The sequence below is a fragment of the Lagenorhynchus albirostris genome, chromosome 19, assembly GCF_949774975.1.
Source record: "Lagenorhynchus albirostris chromosome 19, mLagAlb1.1, whole genome shotgun sequence".
Lineage (NCBI taxonomy): Eukaryota > Metazoa > Chordata > Mammalia > Artiodactyla > Delphinidae > Lagenorhynchus > Lagenorhynchus albirostris.
Window position 1 is genome coordinate 18,425,134 of NC_083113.1, and position 22,491 is coordinate 18,447,624.

Consider the following 22,491-nt stretch of genomic DNA (forward strand, 5'->3'; position numbering starts at 1 on the left):
TTTTAAATTCTGAAAATCTTATCTCATAGACAGCATCAATGATTAATAATGAAACATTAAAGTCAGGAATAGAACAAGGGAAGCCAGCTACTATTTAATATTGCCCTGGGAAGATTTGTCAATTTAATTAGAAAGGAAAATTAAATTTAAAACATATATAAATAAAAAGTAGAAAGGAGTAAATCTTCATGACCTTGAGTTAGGCAAGGCCTTTTTAGATACAATACCAAAGCACAGCAACAAGAGAAAAAAAAAGATAAACTGGACTTCATAAAAATTAAAAACTTGTGTGCTGCAAATGACACCATCAAGAAAGTGATAAGATAACCCACAGAATGGGATAAAATATTTGTAAATCATATATCTGATAAGGAACTTGTATCTAGAATATACAAAGAACTCTTACAATTTGATAATTTAAAAAAATTAATTTACGGGCAAAGGATCTGAATAGACATTTTCCAAGGATGTACAAGTGACCAGTACGCACATGAAAAGATGCTCAACATCATTAATCATTAGAGAAATGCAAATCAAAACTACAATGAAATCAAATACTAAATGCAAATCAAATACTACTTCATACCCACTAGGATGGCTAAAATCAAAAGGACAGACAATAACAAACTGGCAAGGAGGTGGAAAAATGAGAACACCCATACATAGCTAGGGGGGATGTAAAATGGTACCACCATTTTGGAAAGCAGCCTGGCAGTTTCTCAAAAGGTTATGCATAGAGTTACCAAATGACCCATGATTTCCACTCCTCTGTCTATGCCCCCCCAAATGAAAACACACATTCACAAAAAATCTTGTCCCATGATGTGTACACAGCAGCTTCATTAATCATAGCCAAAAGATGGAAACAATCCAAATTCCCATCACTGATAAAAGGATAAAAGAATAAAGGTAGTACATACATTACAAGGGAGTATTATTCAGCCATAAAAAGGAATGAAATGCCACAATATGGATGAACCTTGAAATCATTATGCTAAGTGAAAAAAAGCCAAAAAGAGACCACATGCTATACGACTCAATTTATATGAAGTGTCCAGAACAGGCAAACTTACAGAGACAGAAAGTAGATTAGTGGTTGCATAGGATTGGGGAGGAATAAACGAGGAGGGACCACTAATACGTACACAGTTTCTTTTTGAGGTGATGGAAATGTTCTAGAATCGACTGTGCTGATGGTTGCACAACTGTGTGGACATCCTGAAAACTTCTTTTTTTTTTCTGGCCACACTGCGAGGCTCATAGGATCTTAGTTCCCAGACTAGGGATTGAACCCGGGCCTTCGGCAGTGAGAGCGTGGACCTCCAGAGAATGTCCTGAAAACTATTAAACTGTACACTTTAAATGGGTGAATGGTACAGTATGTAATTATACTAGAGAGGTGGGCAGAGAGAGCAAGACAGAGAAACAGAGAACTTTCAGATTCCAGTCGCCATATTGGCACCCACTATTCTGCCTTCTTAGTCTTCTCTGTGCTTTGCCAGAGGTTACGTGTCTGTACTCCAAGGGCTAATCCCTCCACTTCTACCAGCTCCAATGCTCTCTTACCTTCTCAGGGACTTCGAAACAGCCTATAGAATTTTCCACATTCTACTGGATCATTCCCATCAACATAAAAATATCCCATTATGGACTTCTCTGGTGGCGCAGTGGTTGAGAATCTGCCTGCCAATGCAGGGGACACAGGTTCGAGCCCTGGTCTGGGAAGATCCCGCATGCCGTGGAGCAGCTGAGCCCGCGGGCCACAACTACTGAGCCCGTGTGCCACAACTACCGAAGCCCGTGTGCCTAGAGCCCATGCTCTGTAACAGGAGAGGCCACGGCAATGAGAGGCCCATGCGCCGCAACGGGGAGTAGCCCCTGCTCGCTGCAACTAGAGAAAGCCCAGGCGCAGCAGCGAAGACCCAACACAGCCAAAAATAAATATAAATAAATAAATAAATAAATATATTAAAAAAATATATATCCTGTTATTTTTCCCATCAGAAAAACCAAGCAACAACAAAAAACCTCTCTCAACTCTTTTTGCTTTCCATTGCTTTGCTCTCTTTCACAGAAAAACATGTTACCCATATTCACAATCTCATCTCTTGCCATTGTCTCATAGACCCACTTAAATCAGAACGTTGTTTCCCCCACTCCACCAAAGCCCCTCTTGCCAGGGCACATAGTGGATCCACTAGTCAATCCTTGGTCCTCATCTTACCTGACCTGCCACCAGCATCTGACACAGGTGGACCACACGCTCCTCCAGGAGGTACCTTCTTCACTTTGGTTCTAGGACACCACACTCTCGCTTTCTTCCTACCTCACTGGTCACTTTTTGGTCTCTTCGGTTGGTCCCTCCTCATCTCCTCAAATACAGTGTGTTCTTAACTGAATTCCCTCCAACACCTGTTCTGCCCACTGCCTTTCCCATCTCAGTTGTGGGTAATTCCATCTTTCAAGTTGCTCGGACAAAAGCTTTCTTTTCCTCACACCCCATCTAAGCCATAAGGAAATCCTGTTGGCTCTGCCTTCAAAATCTATCTGGAATCTGACCCATTCTCTCCATGTCACTGCCACTGTCTTGGCCCAGACCACCATCTCTCACTGCAACAGCCTGTCAGCTCTCTTTGTCCTTTATCATGGCAGCAAGAAAAGAATGATCCTCTCAAAACATAATTTGATCATGGCACTCCTCTGTTCAAAATCCCACAGTGGCTCCCTACCTCATATGGAGTAAAGTCAAATTCCTTATCCTGCCCTGCGCAACCCAAATGGTCAGCCCTCTTCCCATCTGCCCTCTGACCAGTGACCTCATTCCCAGCTGCCCTCCCATTGCATCTCTCCACCGTTTTACTGTTCCTCACTCCCGCCTTAAGACCTTTCACTAAGTGCCCCTCTGCCAGGAATATCTTTGCCTAGATCAGGATTTCTCAACCTTGGCGCCATTAACATTTGGGGCCAGACAATTCTTTGCTGTGGGGGCTGTTCTGTGCACCGTAGGATGTGGAACAGCATCCCTTGCCTGGCGGTACCCATTAGATACCAATAGCATCTTCCAGCTGTTGCCAAATTCTCCTGGGGGGGCACAATTGCCCCAGGTTGAGAACCACTGTCCCAGATCACCTGCATGGCCCACGCCCTCAGTTCCCCCAAATCTCACCTTGACAATGAGGCCTACTCTGACCCCCACATTCCCTCCTTCCCCACCCCCCACTGCCAATCCCCTTTACCCTGCTTGGCTCTTCAAAGCAACTCTCATGTTGGCTTCATGGGGGACTGGGATCTTCCTCTGCTTTGTTTCCCGACGTATCCCCGATGCCTCAAATACCGCCTGACACACAACTGGTTCTCAATAAATATTTGTTGCATAAATGAATCAGAAGACTCAATACGGCAAAACATAATAAATAAATAAAGTAAAAGGTCAATTTATCTGCCAACTTATCCTAAATTTATCTACAAATGAAACACAATCCCAACACAACTCACTATCGGATAGTATTTGAAATTTGACCCAACATTTCCACGAGCGTACCTGAAAGAATAAAAGTGTGATATCACACAAGCATAATGAGATGGTTTGCTTCCACTCTAAGATATTACAAATGTATTCGTAAGCTACAATCATTAAAATATGGGTTCTGGTACTAGAATAGTCAGACTGAAACAGAGGCATCCCAAAGCGGCCCCAGGAAATACAAGAATTAAGCAAATGATGAAGCTAGCATTTTAAAAAAAAGTAAGCAAAGAGTGAGTGCTTAATAAATAAAGCTGGGACAACTGGCTGGCCGTTTTACACCTGCAGTATATGCATGTGATGTGGAAATAAATATAGAAGTAGTAATACACGCCAGGGAAATAGCTCAGAGTCCTGGGGGGTTGCCTCTGGGGAGCAGGACTGGGAGAGGTGGGGGGGGATAAAGCGGGGGATTGTTGGGTTTCTTACACTCCTTTTATTATCTATGCTTTTAAAATGACACATACATATTACCTTGATGAAAATAAAAGTTATTTTAGAAAAGCAATAAGCATGCCCCTCTTTAATCTGTCAAGTTAACCAAGATTTTAAAAATGAAGATTTGCTGGTATGAAAAAAGGCACACTCATGCACCACTGGGTCTTTCTGTAAGGTGATCTGTAGGGAAGTATTAAAAGTCTTAAAAATCAGGCATACGCTTTGAGCCAACAATTCCACTTCTAGAAATTTATCCTGAAATGACACAAAGGAATACAGCAAGAACGTTCACTCTGACATCCTTTAAAATTGAAAAACAACAATGAAAATCCCCCCAAATGTCCAACAGGGAACGGTTTACATAAATTATGATAAATTCATAGGAAGGAATGCCGTGCAGGTGTCAAAAGCGGGATGGAAAGAGATCCATTAGCAGGCAAAGGCGTTCGTGACGTATAGAGTGATTAAACAGGTTATGTGCAGTAGGCATAAAAATTATTGCACTTTTTAGAAAACGAATACGACTTACGAGTTTATGTACATAAAGTGATTTAAATGTAAGATCTTCCCACCCTGTGAAAATGTATGGGAACCTCAGATCCAGAGGGTAGGTTGGGTGATGAGACTTTTATTTTCTTCTTTCTGCTCTTAAGGCAGGGAGTTACTAAGATTTGTGAAGGTGAAGGCAGGAATGCTAAGGTGAGGTCCCTCAGAAGTGGGGTGGGAGTCTGCACAGGCCGCTCTGCTACTCACTCATCCACCAAACCCCAAGCTGAGTGGACCAACCGGCCAGCGCTGGACTCGCCAGGATCCAGCTGCACTCAGGGTCCAGGCAGCAGCCCGATGGCCGCAGCCACGGTGGCAAGGACCCCCTTCTAGCAGATTGGACAAGGGGGGGCGGTCCCAGGACGGAAGCCATATTTGGGCAGGCCACAGCTGCCTGCAGCCCGGCAGTTCTTCAGCATGGCCTGCAGTCTTGGCGGTTACTGCCCCTTTCTGGGGCTCTGGCCCCCACCCTCCAAGTGGGGAACTGTTCACCTTGCCAGTGAAGCTCTGGGGTCCAAATTCCTCCAGCCCAGAAGCCAAATGCAGTTCACAGGCATATTGTTTGGTCAGTGTAGGACTTGGATTTTAAATTCTGAATTAGTCTCCAGATTTCACAAGGGGAGAGATTTCATATAAAAATCTACCCATTCTTGAATATTCGAATACCTGGCTACACCGAACCCCTAGCCCTGCCTGCGATGACAGCTGGATCTGAGTTCCCCTCCCCAGTTCCGAAGGGGCAAGTGTCCCCAGGCATCCCAAACCGCACCACCTTCTTTCCAGGAAGCCTGGCTGCACTGGGGGCTGAATTTTCCACCCGGGCTGTTCATGTCTGGGCAACATCATGCCCTCTCCCCATTTACCAGGTCCCTTTTCCCTCCTACCATTGGCTGTGGGAACCAGTGCCCTCAGCCCCTGTTCTGACCTGCCCCTTTGGGACATTAGGGTTTTTGTTGCGGAAAACCTCTCCAAGTCTGCCCCCCACCCAGAGCCGGGTGGTGTGGCAGCTCAGATCCGAGGGAGCCCTTTGGCCCTTCTGCTGCTCAAACCCTCCCCAGGGGGACCTGGACTGAGGCCAAGACCTGGTCACTGCCTCACCCCAGCCCTGGGCTCAAGAAGGGGACACAGAGCAAAAAGAAGGATCTTGGTCCTCGGGGACTCTGATGCTGGCAGAAGATACTCACCTGGCAGACAGCTGGTTTAGGAAAAGCGAAATCCCTAAGGGCCAGTGTTGTGGGTTTCGTTTCCTGGAAACTCTGGGGATTATTGGGAAGGGCTCTTGGAAGAGGCCCCTGTGAGGAAGTGAGGAAGACAGGAGTGGGCAGCCAGAGAAACTGACGCAATGCCTCACAACTGAGGCCTGAGCCCGTCCCACAGGGGGCTCCGGAGCAGGGACGGACACTGCCAGTCATCGGATGCAGATGGGGTTGGGCAGAGGTCGAGGGCAATTCTCATTTGGTGAGGAGGGGTACGGCTGGGAGCAACAGTAGCAGAATTTCCCAGCAGCCCCCATGGGAGCTTGTGGGCAGGGCACCACCTGGGAGTGGCCAGGGAAGCGCCCTGGAGGGGTGCTGCCAGCCTGAGTGTTCTCTCAGGCAAGCCCTTCTAGGAAGAGCTAGAGACGCGAGAGGAGAGTGCACTGAGAATTCAGTCACATCCCGGCATTTATTTGAAACAGAACATTAATTCTGACTGTCATTAGAGTCCATTTCAATTTTGTAATAACATTAAAAGTTTAGAGTCTAATTTATTCATACAAAGCTTGTTAGCATCCAATTGCTACATAATGTAACATATTCCTTAAAAAGCTGACAAAGCAGGAGAAATTAAAAACGTAAAAAAAGACGTCCAGGGGAGCTCACTGCCACAAAGCCAAAGGTGAGGAAGGGGAGAGCAGGATTGCTCCAGAAAGGGCTGGAAGATTGGAACAGGAACCGGGGGACGCTGGAGAGGCAGGCTGCGCCACCTGAAGGAGCTGCCACCTGAAGGAGCTGCGGTCCCTCACATCCCAGATGCTGCAGGGGGATGGGGCGCTCCTCTTCACCACCTGCACGGCCCCCACCTGTACCCAGCATGCGTCCCTGCCTTTCCAGCTCCACAGACAGCTCCCTAGCACCTTCCTCAGCAAATCCACCCTCGAGAGCCCATAACTCCTCTTAATTACACGTCTGCAGTGTTTGCATTAGATAGCTGTCAGCCTGTAATTTACGCGTACACGGGTTTTAATTGTACATTAATCTTTCCTACATGCCACTCCTCTGCTAGAATCTGTAACAGCAGCAGTTTGGGCCATTTTGTTTATTCCTCAACCAAAAATAGCTGATGAATGTAATTGCAGATCGTCCCTCCCCTTCTTTTCCAAGGATTACCTGCTGTGTGCCCAAGAGAGGCTCCTGTCACCTGCAGGCTGCCTCTAAACACAATATTGGACTGTTTCACGGCTGACATAAATTTCAGAGGAAAGGTCAGCAGCAACAAGCAATCTTCCAATCACCTGCCACGAGCTCCCTGGGCGCCTCTGCTCACATCCTTTCTCTCAAGCTCCAGCCTGAAGGGTGCTGGGAGCGCTCGCTTGGCTTAAGGACCTTTCTCACAAGAGAGGATGACAAGAGAGGGCAACGAGTGAACCTAAGGAATCCACTGGCAGGGAGGTTCCAAGGTCACTTGGAGAACCAGGAAGGAGAACTATAAATTACAAAGCCCTGGCTAGCTGCCAGGGCCCCAGAAAGCTACATTTAACATACGATTCTCCCAGCAGCAGGAGGAAGCTTGAACTCCCTTTCCAACGGACTGTGAATGGAATTTGTTACAGGGATATTGTGATTGAAATATCACCGCTTGGCTTTTCATGACAACTCTGCAATAGCCTGCAATTGCGATGGGTTGTGTGGGGGGGGGGGGGGGGCGGGGGCGGGGAATGGTCTTCAGGGGGCTGAGTGGCAGGAAGAGAGCCCCCTACAATATTTATGAAATCCAGATGAAGCCTTACCCTGGCAATGAGCTGATACCATAACACAGATTTCAAAAACGCCTTGACATTTACCCAAGATCAAATCTCCCCTTGCGAAACCCCAGGAGGCCTTGTGCTGAGGGCAGTCGGCCTTCCTGCCCCCCTCCAGCCACCTTCTCCATTTAAACCTGGGTAATTAACACTGGATGGGAGGAACCGAGGGATTGGAGTGGTGCAGACTAGACTAATACCTTGAAAGCCAACTTTTCCTTTGTGGAAAACAAAAGCAGTGGTTTTCAGTGGTGGAAGACAGGAGTTTTGATAATATTTTTTGTTAAACACTTTCCAACAGGCAAAACAAAGTGCCAAGGCGCGGCGATCTCCTCACTGACGAGGGTCTGACAGCGTATTTGGATGAAGAGAGACAGGCAGCGATGATCCATCACACATCAGCCCAGGAAACAGAAACGAAAGCATGAAATGTATTTCCTTGGGGCCACAGACCTCGTTTAGGTTGCAGCCCTTGATTTGTTTTAGGAGACCCCATTAGGAAGAGTGTCGCCAGCTTTCCCAGGACCCGGGTAACAAGTCATTTCCAAAGTGGTCCCTTAGGGCATCCTCCACCCCAAAGGGCTCCCTTTTCTACCACTACCCAGTACCCGTGGCTTTTAGAGACATAGGTTCCCCATGTTCCAGGACCTGGAGTGGTGGAATATTGCATGAAATACTGCATAGGAAACACTGAATGAAATACTGTATGGAATTCAGGCCTGAAGTCCCCAGAGACTGTTTATTAGTAAAAGGCGTGGGTGATTTAGTTGGGTTTTGATAAACACTTCATAGAGCACATCCTAAGAGAAGCAGAATCCTTGTCAAGCATGCATCTTTATGAGCTGTCTGCCTATAAACCTTGCATGAAAGGTCCATGCTTAATGTTGGTTTGGCAGTAAATTGGCACGATGCATGCGTCTGCGGCATCAAATTAGCATCAACCCATAAAACGTTACTGAACGATTCCTCAAATCTGCCAAGTCTTCAGATCAATTTGGAGAAAGTGTCAAAGGTTTTTTTTTTAACTTTGATAAACTTTTCATGTTAGTTATCACAGAAGAGCATAAACCTTTCTATTCTGTCTTTCCACAAAAAAAAAAAAAGGTGTTGTTTTTCCCAAACTGCTTTTAGCTCTTCCATCTTTGCACACCCGCCGCCACATCGGCATAAGCAATGTATGTGTCATGGACTCTTTGTTGCCCTATTTTAAAGGGATGGGTATTTAGCTCACACGGCCCCTGCCCCATGATCTTGGAGAAAATTTCTACTGGCATTGTAACAGGGAAGAGGTAAATCGGACTCCACATTGGATCGGACTTTAACCTTTGCTTTTCGTTGCTTTTGTTATTATAATCATACCTAATGGCCTGCCTCAGGGAACCCTTCCCACCTGTGAATGGCTGCAAGAAAAAAGAAACCAACACTTCCCCTCACCGAGGCTGGTCATTCCAGATGTTTTGCAAGACTGATGGCCCTTTTACTTTACTTCTTCACCGCCTCTCCCTCTATGATTCTATTAATGAAGAAGGTATCCAGACCCCGATAAGATGGCTTTTCAGAGACACTAGTCTGTCATCTTCTCAGTCTGCCAGCTTTCCGAATAAAGTCGTATTCCTTGCCTCAACACCTTGTCTCCCATTCAGTGGCCTGTTATGCGGCGAGCAGAGAGAGCTTGGGCTCGGTAACAGCCCAGGATAAAGTTCTCACCCCTGGCCTTTGACGTGCAGTCCCAAGCACACCTCCTCCAGGAAGCCTTCCATAACTCACCGATGAACTCTGATCCCTGCTCTATGCCTTTGTGTGTCGTGTCAACTAGACTATAATTTCCTGGGGGCTCAATGCACTTCCTTCCCTGAGGACTTCACATTTTGGACCCTCAGGGATGGGACTCACACTGAGTGATCCATGAGGTGTCATCTCCCTGCTCCCCATCTTTGAGGGCCAGCCCAGACCTCCCTCTTCCAGAGCCCCCCGCAGATGCTCTGGCCAGAATCACTTGCCCTCACTCCCCAACCTCAGAGATCTCAAACCAGCCCCCCCCACCCCGTTATTCCCCCATGGGCTGCATCAGAGTTGTATGTGAATCTCTCTCCTGGAGGTAACGGCTGGGTCCCCAAACCAAACAAGAACAGAACCTGGATTTGAACACAGGTCTGATCCAGAACTCTCATCCCCCTGGCAGTGCTGCTTTCCACATAATTGTCACACTGGAGGAGAAAAGGACCAAGTCACACCCAAAGAAAGGAGGCTTTATCATGGTCCCCATCAAAATGGGATGGGGCAGGAATGGATGAGGTGCTAATAGACTGGCCCTCTCGCCTTCACTTGACCAGAGGGCATGTCATCTATGCCCTTTGTGTGTCATCTATGAAAAGGTGGCGTTGAAAAGCCTAGCAGGCTACATGGAGCAGGGATGGAGCGTTGCTCTCTGCAGAGGGACCCAATGACAGATAAGCCCATCAGGGATGAGGGCCCCCTCGGGGTGCTCCTAAATGGCCAGTGCTTGGAGCACTGGAGGTGAGCACAGCTGCTGTGGGGAGGTCACTTAAAGGAACAGAGCACCAGGACAGAACACCCTCCAGGGTCCGAGAGCTCGGCTTCCAGAGCCATCCTCATAGCGGCCCAGGCTTCCAACAAGTCCCTGTCAAGTCAGCTGGGGTGGGAGAGGACAAAGCCAACAGGCAGTGCTCCGTCCTCTGGCCCTGGGCCCCACTCTGTGCCAGGACTGTCCTAAGCACTGGGACACAGCAGTGCACATGACAGACAGGGCGGTCTCAGTGCTCCTGGAATCTGTGAAGGGGAAGAAAAACGAGCCCCGGAGAGACTGATGGACCACAGGAATCCATCTGGTCATTCTGGGACAGGTGGCCAGGTCCCAGCTTCATCCAGAGAAGTAACCTGTCTACTCCACCCATTGCCTAACGACACGGAGGATTGAAACCTACCTGGCAGAGTGAATTACCAGCACCCTTGACATTTAAGACACTTAATGATTTGAAGATGGAAGTGAGTTTTCAAATTTGTTGAATAATGTTTTCAACTACAACACACCCTTGGCAAAAATAAATACTGTATTAGTCATCTGGGAAATCAAATTAAAACCACAGTGTGATACGTCTGCATACTCACAGAAGAGCTAAAATGAAAAAGGTTGACAACACAAAGTGCTGGAAAGGATGTGGAGCAGCAGGCACTCTCATATATAACTGGTATGTGTTGGGGGAATTAGTACAACCCCTTTAGAAAACTGTTTGCTGGTACCTACAAAAGATGAACATATGCATATTCTGAGACCCAACACTTCTCTTCTAGGTACGTGCTTATGGATATGTGTACAACATATGCCCAAGAGGTACATGCGAGAATGTCTTCAGCAGCACTGTTCATATAGCTCCAAACTCCGAACAACCCAAATGTCAATCAATAGGAGAAGGGATAAATAAATCAGGGTATCTTCACACAATGGGGTCCTACACAGTAACAAGAACAAACAAACTACAGCAACTCACAGCAACACGGCGGACTCTCACAGACATGATGGTAAGCCAGATACAAAGGCACACAGACTTATGACTCCACTTATATCAAGTTTAAAAACAGAGAAAACCGGGCTTCCCCGGTGGCGCAGTGGTTAAGAATCTGCCTGCCGATGCAGGAGACATGGGTTCGAGCCCTGGTCTGGGAAGATCCCACATGCCGCGGAGCAACTAAGCCCATGCGCCACAACTACTGAAGCCTGCATTCTAGAGCCTGCAAGCCACAACTACTGAGCTCATGTGCCACAACTACGGAAGCCCATGTGCCTAGAGCCCGTGCTCTGCAACAAGAGAAGCCACCGCAACGAGAAGCCTGCGCACTGCAACAAAGAGTAGCCCCCACTCACCGCAACTAGAGAAAGCCCGCACGCAGCAACAAAGACCCAACGCAGCCATAAATAAATAAATTTATTAAAAAATAAAAACAAAGAAAACCAATCTATGCCATTATGAGTAAAGAGAGCAGTTACCCATGCTAGAAGGGAAGTATCAGGAAGCGATCACAGGGATGTTGCCATGTTCTGATCCCTGCTCTGGCGCTGGGCACACAGGCCTGTCTTGTGTGCAGATATTCATTGCATTGTACACACAATCTGTGCTTTCGGTATGCACACCGTACTTGGAGTTAAAAGTTTTCAAAAGGGAACCCACCTACACTGTTGGTGGGAATGTAAATTGGTGCAGCCACTATGGAAAACAGTATGGAGGTTCCTCAAAAAATTAAAAAGAGAGCTACCATATGATCCAGCCATCCCTCTCCTGGGAATATATCTGGAGAAAACCCTAATTCAAGAAACTACATGCACCCCTATGTTCATAGCAGCACTCTTTACTATTGCCAAGACATGGAAACAACCTAAATGTCCAACAACAGATGAATGGATAAAGAAGACGTGTTATATCTATACAATGGAATATTACTCAGCCATAAAAAAGAATGAAGTAATGCCAATTGCAGCAACAGGGATGGACCTAAAGATAATCATACTAAGCAAAGTAAGTCAGAAAGAGAAAGACAAATACCATATATCACTTATATGTGGAATCTAAAATACGATGCAAATGAACTTCTCTACGAAGCAGAAACAGACTCACAGACACAGCGAACAGACTTGTGGTTGCCAAGAGGGAGGGGGGTGGGGGAGGGATGGAGTGGAAAGTCCTACCGTATAGCATAGGGAACTATATTAAAATCCTGTGATGAACCATAAGAGAAAGGATATGAAAAAGAATATATATGCATAACTAAATCATTTTGCTATATAGCAGAAATTAACACATTGTAAATCAACTATGCTTCAATAAAATTTTTTTTAAAGTTTTCAAATGTACTGAATGCAAGACAGGGAAAACGCATCCATGGGAAATTGCTAAGAAAAGCGACACCAGTCTGTAGCGGCACATGCCCCCTAAGCCTTGGTCACATCACCAGACAAGGCCCTTGATCAACGTGCTTCCTTGCCCCTGAGATGGAGAAGGACTGAGTCTCGGCTGAAAGACCAAACCCAGGAGATGACGATGATAATGACGATGAAATGATAGCAGTTTCCATTTACTGGGGGCTGGCTATCTGCTGGGCGTAACTGCTCTATGAGGTGTATTCTATTATCATCTCCATTTTACAGATAAGGAAACTGAGTCCCTAGTCCACAAAGTGATCACGTGGTGAAGCTGGGTTTTGAATCCAGGCAGTCGGACTCCAGGTGCTGGCTTCGCACAGGGTGGAGCGAGGGGTGGAGCTGGTTGCCATGGCTGTCCATTGACACTTTAATTCGTGGCAGAGGGAACTGAGAAGCGTTAAGTAATAGGCATAGATTGTGTTTTCACAGGGATGAATGGTCATGAAATTAAATTTGCAGATGAGGCCAACCCTCAGGAGTGGAAATAACACCAGTGGAGACAGAGGCCCCGAATCTAAGCAGGAGACGGCAAGATGGGCCCAATCTGGAGCAATGCAGTTCACCAGGCACACGGAGGCAGTAATCCACGCCTAAATGACTTTCATGAGAAAAATGTGTGGGAGCGGGTGCTGCGAGGGATGCTGAGGTGGCCGTGACCACGGACAGCAGGCAGCCCCTGCACCACAGCAGCGGCAGGCTTGGCCCCCAAGCACAGTGACGGCAGAGGAGGCATCGGGCTGAGATCGCCATACGGCACCAGGTCACCACGCCCCACGTGCACACCACCCCCGGCCCTGTGCTAGCCTCTGCCAAAGAGATTCGAATAAGATGTGGGGAGCTGAGGGAACCATCAAGAAAAGCTCCTTGGAAGTAAGACTCAATTTGGACCCAGATGTGTGTAAGGCAAGGGGTAGAAAACAGTATTCCTGGCAAATGTGTCAAACAGGGTGGCTGTATCACCCACTGGCTCCACCAGTATAGACAGGTGGCTTACATCATGAACTGGGCCAAACCAGTGTAGACAGACTGTGTTGCACTTTGGGCTCAACCACCCCAGCTCTGGGAGACAAAGCCTGATGGGCAGGACCATGTCTGAGGGGAAGCAGGGGGCCTGAGCTGAGTTCAGCCCCAGGGAAGTCCCCGAAGCCAGAGAGAGAGTTTCAGAGCTTGTGCAAAGACTCCACAGAAAGTGGGGCAGGCATGGAAGGTTCCAGTGCTCACAGCCTTGACTCAGTCAGTGTAGACAGACTGCCTGCACCATGTACTGGCTCAGCTGGTGTAAAGTATCTGTGTCACACACTGGCTCCACCAGTATAGACAGACTGCACAGTTGAGCTCACTCTGTCTGCCCTCAGCAATCAGTGAGTACCTTCTCCATGCTGAGAGAGCAGTGCTTCTACCAGCATCGTGACCCGCTGCGTTCCCCTGGCTTCCTCCAGACCTGGCAGGAGGCGCTGCACATGAAGGACCACAGTCAGTATTTGCTGCGGGCCTGGATGCTTCCCTCAGGAGCACAGGGAGAAAAGGCCCACCCCCATCTCCGGGCTGGGGGAGGGTCTCAGTGCTCACAGGCTTGGACAGATGGGTCTTGTCCAGGGAGATGAGTCAGCCCCCCAAGAAGAAGCAGCCTCGAAGGTTGGGACAACTAGTCTTCCAAGTATGAGTCAACCTGAGCCTGGGCTGGGAGCTGCTGGCAGGGTGCTCTCCTGTGTTGCCTTCCCACTCATGAGCACGAGGGCACGACCGGTGGTCCACGGTGGCGAGTGCAGCAGGCAGAATAGAAAGGAAGGCGGATCTGGTGAGGCCGCACTCCAGGCAAAGAGCCCAGGGGCTGGAGGAAGCAGCCCAGGGAGGCCTGGGACCTGTGGAGTAGATCTGTCCCTCCTAGCATCCTCTCCTTGGGGCTCATCCCTCCCGTCCCAGAGTCTGCCCCAGCCAGGGAGGAGCTGGCTCAGGTCCAGGCAGAGTGAGGACAAGGTGACAGCGACCTGGCCTGTTGCCTGCAGCTCAGGGGCTGCTCGGCTCAGGGCCCGAAGCCAGCAGCGTGGGCACAACAGGAAGCGGGGTGACTCACAGGCCTGCTCCCCCCACTCTAGTTTTGGAAGACAGAGCCGGGGGGACCCAGCTGATGTCCGCGGGGAAGCCAGGGCCTGAGCTGAACTCAGCCAGCTGCACGGAACTCACCGGCATCAGAGCGGGTTTGGGAGCTCAGGGCCTTGGGCAGAGCCCCTCACAGACGGTGGGGGGCAGGCACAGCCTGGCTCCACAGGGAGGAGGGAAAGGAGAGAGGATGGAGAATGAGGGGAGGGGACAGGAGAGGAGTTCTTTCTGGGGCAGGCGGCAGCCAGCTGCCCGTCAGATACAAGTGGGTGGCAGGTTAAGGACCTACCAGGGATGAAACACAGGTCGAGGCCACCTCCGGCCAGCAGGTGGGTATGAAGGGGGGCGTCCGAGCAGCCTGTCCTCATGAGAGAGCACTGACACTCAGCTGTCACTTACTGAGTGCCCACCACGAGCCAGGGCTAAACGGTGCACACACGGGGGAAGGTAGAAGAAGGCCCAAGGGCTTAGGGGACAGCTGGGAGGTGGGCCAGGCGGGCAGGGGCACACAAGTGGCTGCCTGACCCACCAGCCCTGGAGGATATAACCCAACCAGAGTGGATGGGCACTTGGAACATTCTGGTCCGAGGAGCACTAACAGCTCCCAGTCAAGATCCAGAAGCCATGGTCCCAACCATGGTCAGCATCTCCTCTCTGCGCGTAACCAAGCCCCGGTAGATTCATGCCCACGCACCCCCTCTGTAGGACCACAGCCACCTTCCTTCAGGATTACTGCAGCCCCCCTCCTCACTGGGCTCCTTACTTTGCAGCAGCTGGTAGCATCGAGTCCCAAGTCCCTCCCTGGCCTTCAAGGCTTTTTACGGCCAGGACTCCACCTGTGTCTCCAGCCCCGTCTCCCCCTCCTTCACCCTGCTGGCCACATGGGCCTTCCCACAGCTCTTGGACGGCGCTCTGCGAGTTCTCTCACTCGTTCACATTCTGCGCCGGGAGGCTCCCTCCCTGCTTAGTTCCAGCTCTTCCTTCGGAGCTCAGCAGAAGAGTCACCTCCTCCAGGAGGTCCTCCAGAGCCCTCGGTCTAGGTCAGATTACCCTACTGTACATCTCGCGACCACCCAGATGCTTCCTTTATACGTTTATCACGGCCTAGAATCACACTTGTATTGGTGACTTGTTTAGTAATGGGGTCGTCTGGCACAGCATGAATCGGTGCGTGGCGAGGGGATGGTGAGAGAGTTTCTGCAGGCGACAAACCCCAAGGGCAGGTGCCCCTCTTAGTTTTGCTTTCCCCAGAGCCTGATCCAACAACAGACACAAAATATTGGGTTGGCCACAAAGTTTGTTCAGGTTTTTCCATAAGATGTTACGGAAAAACCTGAACGAGATTTTTGGCCAAAGCAATACATGCTTATATACGGTCACTGAACGGAGGGTGACAAGGAGTCTGACGCTGGGAGTGCGGGACGGATCATGATTTGGCTTCTGGTTTCAATGTTGACAACTCTAATTTAGTTCAGATAAATGTCACTCACCAGGGCCAGCTCTGACCTTGGGTTGGCAGGGACAGGGTGTCTTGCCCTCCGTCACCAGTAGCAAGGAGCACTGATTTCCCAGAAATGCACAGCCTTCAAGGTGGGGAGTGGGAATGCTGAGACCCAGGCCCGTTGCCTGCAGACACTCTCTGACTTCCCCAAAGGTGGGTTTCGAGATGGAATTTTGCTTCTTGATGTCAGCCTACCTGGTCACACGCAGGCTTCCCCCATTTTGCCAGTGGCCAAGGCTGCATCTGTGGCCAGCAGGTGCAGGTTAGAGCACCAGATCACAAATGACAGGTAGTTTTGTACAGGGTAAAAGTTACAACTTTTTCCCATGACCAATTTGTAAGTCTCATGTTCTGCCACAGTGATTTACCGACCACAGGGTCACACATCCTCCAGCCGGAAAGAAATGAGACAGCATCTCCGGTGTCCTCTGCCACCTGAGCTAATGTGGCTCTGCCCGCTGGCTGTCTGAGCCCAGGGGTTTCCTCTGCCTTTGGGCAGCCTTTTCCCAGGAGGGAGGGAACACAGCTGCTCTGGAGTCGGACGAGCCTTGGCAGTGGCTCCAGAGACAGTGCCAGGGAGCCTACTGTCACCCCGCAGTCGCCGCACAGGCCACCTGCTCCCAACAAATGTCCGGAGGCTCCCAGACACCGTGGCCGCATATACGTCCAGACAACCATCCTTGATAGCTTTTCTATTTCTCGCTGTCCCGTGTCAGAGCCACATTGATCTCCTTGGGCCAGCACTACATAAATCTCCTGTTTATAACTCATTACCTTCTGATTAGCTGAAAGGCTGGGTACTTAGTTCACAGTGTTTACTAACTCGAATCGCCATAGTTATTCATGAAGGAGCTGCCATCGTCCTTTGTCCACCTTCCTGCCCGTACACTCCCTCCCTGATCCATATTTCTCCAATGTGGCTGCCACACACGGATAAATCAGGGAGGTGTGGCAGAGGCAGCTAAGACAGGTGTCTGAGACTCCAGACCAGGCAGCAGGCAGGAGATGGGGAACCACACCTTCCCCCACCAGCCCCCAAAAGACTCCCGTGCCCACCGCGGGTGCCTTTAACCACATGCATCAGCTAGCAATGCTAAAAGCTCCCACCTCTTCGATTGGCAAAACCACAAAAAGCCTATCAGGCCACCGGTGGCAGAAACCAGGTGAAGCGCAGGGAAGCAGCCTGTGAGACGTTTCCAATCAGGAGAATCTGACGTTCCTCCTTTTGAAGGTGAATTCTGAGATGAGCCCACCAGGCACGTCCTCCCAAGAACCACACAGCACAAAAAGTAGTTACTGAACTTTCCCAGACTTATTAGCTTACACAAACAGAGATTTGAATAAATGTTTAAAAAATGAAATTCCCCCGATACGCTGTAATCAGTAAATGTTCATTACGGAAACACAGCAAATATGCATGAAATTTCCCAAGTGGTATTCTGGCTACAAGATGAAAAAGGCATCTCAAACAGCAGGCTGAGTTACAAAGCCTCCTCCTCCGGTCACAGTTCAGGAAAGCTCAAGCCCAGGAGGTCAGGTGAGGCTGCTCCTCTCCCAGCCGGAACCAGGGAAAATCAGAAAATGCTCCTTCGGCCACTCAGGCGATTTGGAAGTGAGCCCCCGCACGGGTTGATAGATGTGTCTCTATAAATAATTAATCCTTGACCTTGCTTTAAGAGAGCCTTCACTTTTAAATTTGGGGTCTTTTAAAAAATCAATACTGGGGGGAACATAAATCACTCTTGTGGAGTCTGATTCCAGGTAAATAAATAAATAAGCGATGCCTTCCCTCTGTCCCAGGGTGAATGGGCCAGGCAACAGATGGGGTCAGACTTTGAGGGGTTTTTTTTCTATTTAACTGCTATTGGATTATCGATCATCCTATGAGGCCCAGTTCTCTTCAGGGTCTGAATTTTATCCCTCCTTTGGGTCACTTCACAGAGGCATGTCTGATGAAGTCTTCAGAATGTGCTTCCACACCCGCCAAGGGCTTCCCAGAACCCATCCTGCCATATGTAGTGGGCTGTCTGGATTAAAACAAGGTCTCCTCCAGGGACCAGAGTGTCAACCCCTTCTGGTGGCCTATCTGCCTTGCCTTTGGGACAGGGGCAGAGGGTGGGCAGGAGAGGCTATGACAGTTGGGAAATTTTAAAGAGGGCTCTGCCACTCTTGCCCCAGAGGCTGCATTGTTCTAGGGCAGGACTTAGGAAAAGTTCTCCACCCCATGAGCAAGGGTCAAGGTGAACACAGATGTGAGAGGTTAGCTAAAGAAAGTGGGCTTAGTAGTGCAGCTGGTAAGCAGCCCAGGGATGGGGAAGCAGCTATTCTGCCCCTTACGCCTCTGCAACCGCCGCCCCCCACCCCCACCCCCCCGCCGCCACACACACACACACACACACACACACGCACGCACACACGCACGCACGCACACACACACACACACTGGTCCCTTCACTCACAGGCCTCTGCTTCAGGCTCCGCTGCCAGGCCAGATCTCCGCCAAACAGATACAGAGGGCCCAACCCGTTCCCCTTAGCATAGCCAATCACGGCTCAGCCTACAGGTGGGAGGGGGCCCAAAGATCCGGGGTCCACCGCAATATCGGAGACGGCTAAGGGACAGAGAGTCCCAGGGTTGGCCCCTACTCTTCGTCTAGGACAGATAGCCGGGCAGCGAGTGCCCACAGCCGAGGGCGCTGCATAGTTGCCGCGCCAGCTCCACGTCGGGGTCGCGGGGCCTGGAGCCCAGACCTACCGCAAAGTTAGGGGAAGGGAGAGAGGTCACTTCCGACACAAGCGCCAGCACTGGCACAACTAAATCCCGCGAATGCGCCTTCGCCCGGCCGGGCGGGCCTCGGGCGAGGCTGGTGTGCAGAACGAGAAGCCAGCAGCTGAAGCTGCAGCCGCCGCCAGAGCTCGGCTGGGTCCCGCGGCAAAGCGGATCCTTTCACCGCCCACTCCTGGGCTCCTGCACTACTAGACACACGCACGCACACACCTTCACACGATCACTGACGCACACACACTCTCCTCGAGTACAAAACAGGCTGGTGCCCCGGAGAGTCGTGGGGTGAGGATGCGCGCGACGGAACCCGTAGGCACCTTCCGCCGTTCCGTAGGAAGCCAAGAAGGCAGCCTCTAACTCCTTCCTCGCCCCTGCCCGCCACAACCGGTCCCCGAGTCCCAGTCCCCAGCGCGCGGGAAAGCTCTGGGCGCCGCGGGGCTCCAGCCCGGCTCTCTCCGGGCCCGACGCTGCCTCCCCGCGCCCAGCATCCAGGGCGAAGAAGAGGAGCGGAGGATCCGCAGGGACCGAGGGAGCCCTCAGGGTGGCAGTTCACAGACGCGCGGCAACGACTAAAATCCAAGGAGCAAAAGTCTAATTAAAGTTCCCGCTACTGGAGCCAGTCCCCAAAGTGCGGCCAGACCGGAACCCCGCGCGCTCTATCTCCGCCCGCGGCTTGGGACTCTTACCGGCGTCGGTTCTCGGGTATGCGGCTCAGTGCAGTCCCGGGCCCTCCCGGGACCCTTCCTGGCGCCGCTCTCGGCGGGAGCCGGCACAGGGCGGGGACAGGGGTGGGGCGGGGGCGCAGCGCACCTACCTGGCGCAGCCGGCGCTGGCGGGGCCTCGGGTGCCACCAGCCCGGGCGCGGTCCTCCACGGCGAATCCTCCGTTCCGGTGTGCCCGGGCTGCAGGGAGGACCCCCGCCCCAGCTCGGGCCTGGTGCCTCCTCCTGCTCGGAGCGGAGCCCCGTGCGGTGGGTGAGGCGAGAGGCGTGGGGCCGGCCACCGGAGCGCGCAGCAGAGGGAGAGGGCGCGGCGGCGTGCTCCTCCTCGGTCCCCGGCTCCGGTCCGTCCCCCTCCCGCCGCCGTCGTCGTTGTCTTCGTCTCCTCTTCTCACGGCACCGCCGGATCCTACTCTCGCGCTGGGAAGGCTCCCAGCGAAGTGTGAGCGGAGCCTCCGGCGAGGCTGGAAATAGCGCCGCGCCCGCCCGGCGCCCCGCCCCCGGCCTGGGCCCCGCCCCGGGCCCCGCCCCGCGGTGGTGGAAGCGGCGGCGGTGGCGGGGTCGGGAGGGGATCACTCCGGCGATCGACTTGTCCCTCCAGGGAGCTCACGGGCTCCGCGCCCCCGCGCGCTCTGCGACTCCGGCGGCCCCAGGAACCGCGCGCTGGGAGGTAAACGCCGCTGGGCGCGGTCCGGCGGCCGCCGGGGTGGGGGTGGGGATGCCCGGCGTGGCGCCGGTCTCCCGGGTTCCCTGAGAGCCGGACTCCCGGCTGCCACTTGGCTCCAGACCGCGGCCAGAGTGCTGCCACTGCCTCGGGGGGTCGCACGCCGGCGCCGACCCCGGGAAAGGACTAGGTGTTACCAGAGTGGGCCGTGTCCACAGCTGGGCAGGAGGGCGCGCCTAGGACCCGACTCTGCGGGGGCGCGGGGCTGGGGAAACGCATTGGATAGAGTCGAGGAAGACTGTGAAAGGTCCCTGGGCTACAGCCTCGGTGGAATTCGGTCAAGGTCTTGGGCAGCCTCGAGCCCCCGTGTCCCCACCTATCCCCGCATTCCTAGGGCTCTGGTTTCTGCTGAAAGCGCCCCATGACTCAGGCTCTCCCTTGAGGGCTACCTCCTTGAAGTCCCTGTTGAGTCATGGACCTGAGAGCTGGGAGGGGTCCTGAACGAGGTCCACCTGGGTCAACCAACCCCTCTGCATACATCCCCCCAAGAGGAGAGTGGGCACGTGACAGATCCGTAGCCACACAAAGCCAGGGCAGAGCAGGGGCGTGAAGGGAGTCGGTGGGCGGCTCTGATATTATGGTCCTTGTTCTTCCAGAGAAGAGGCAGCCCCCACCTGCAGGGGCCCAGCAGGTGCCAGGAAGGAAGGCAGGCTGGCTTCTCACAGGAGCTACACGAAACTGCTAATCAGTCACCTCTTAGTCTTGAAGGGACACCCAGTATTTTCAAAAACCTGTAGAGAAACCTTTAGTAAAATAAAGTGAAGGATGTTCACCCTCCTCTCATTTTATCGGCTGATAAACTATCATGATCTCCCTTAGTTTCTGCAACAACTAAGTAGGCATTATTATTCCTGTTTTATAGAGGAGGAAACTGAGGTACAAGGTTACCCCCAGCATACAAGTCACAAGCCACCAGGTTGCTGGATTCCACACATCTGGAGGATGGCAGAGCCAGGACTGGGCTGCTGATTCCAAAGTAGAATGGGTTCGGTGCTGGGGTTCCCTCTCCAAGACCAGGGCCCTAGGCCCAGCCATGCTCCACTGGTTGCATGTTACTTGTGTGCATATGAGGGAGGGGGATGTGTATGGCTGAAATCTACCTGCACCACCTCAGTCAGGTGCAGATTGGACAAACAATGTAAGGGACAAGGACTCAAGTGTGAGGGAGAGCAGGACAGTGGCGTCCTTATCCATCCCATGACCCAAAGCTGTCAGAGTTGAGAGGGAGGAAAGGAGGTGGCAAACAAAGGGGTAGGGCTTGGTGGTAAAGTGGGCAGAAATCTACTTTCCTGAGGAGCCCAGAGTTCCCTGCCCCTCTACCTGCCCCTGTGCCCCCTCGTCCCTACACCTCCAGCCCCCTCTCACCACCTGGGGTCCTGGCTGCTGGCTGGCTGGGCTGCTGGGCTGGTTGCTGAAGCCTGGTGGTCAAGGGAACCTCTTCAGTACCATGCACACTCACTCGGGCAAACACTCACACACACACACACACACACACACACACTCACTCACTCACTGGACAGTGGGAAAAGGATGAGGAGAGGGGTTCCGATTCCCTGACCCCAGCCCTACAGTCAGGAGGAGGCTCTGGACCACAGGTGCCTCCACAGGATGAGTCTATACAAGCTCTGCTTCCACAGGACGTGTCTACACAGGCTTTAACCCGGCCAGGCTAACGGTGAGTGTGGCTGGCCAGGCTGTCTCAGCTGCCCTGTGCATCTGTGTGCAGTGATCCTACTGGGAAGGACGGTTATTCCATTAGCTTTTCCAACTGTACTTATTAGCACTTATTTGCATCTAATATTCAGGCAGACCGACTAGGAATTAGAAATACTGCATTCCTTTGACATATGCTACATGTTCAGTTTGGCACTCAGACTTCCTTCTTGTTTCGAGAGGCCCTCAGGGCAATCCCCAAAGGGGGCCTGAGGTCCCTGGCACCAACGTACACTGAGATTTCCTCCTCGGGATTTGTCCAGGGCTGTGTGCCCTTTTTTGAAAGTCAGGCTCAGCCTCTGCAGCAGGGAAGGCGGAGAAACACTGCAAATCCCAGGCAGGAAGCCCTGTGCTCGCTTACGATTCTTGATATGTGTGTCTCCACTGAAAGATTAGTGGCAAACTGTTCCCTTTGCATCCCAACTAGGGTAAAAAGACATTCGCACTGGATGGCCCCCTGAGTCCACCTCCCAGGCCCCAGGAGAGGTAACAGAGGTTCAGAAGGCA

General features: G+C 51.7%; 1 protein-coding gene across 1 annotated transcript in view; it reads right to left on the reverse strand.

Moving 5' to 3' along the window:
• CHST8 (carbohydrate sulfotransferase 8) overlaps nt 1-19,966 on the reverse strand; it is a 120,741-nt gene extending 100,775 nt beyond the window's left edge. Inside the window, exon 1 of the mRNA XM_060130940.1 lies at nt 19,640-19,966. The gene's annotated coding sequence lies outside the window, so the exon portion shown is untranslated. The remainder of the gene's footprint in view (nt 1-19,639) is intronic.
• Nucleotides 19,967-22,491: the final 2,525 nt, after the last annotated feature.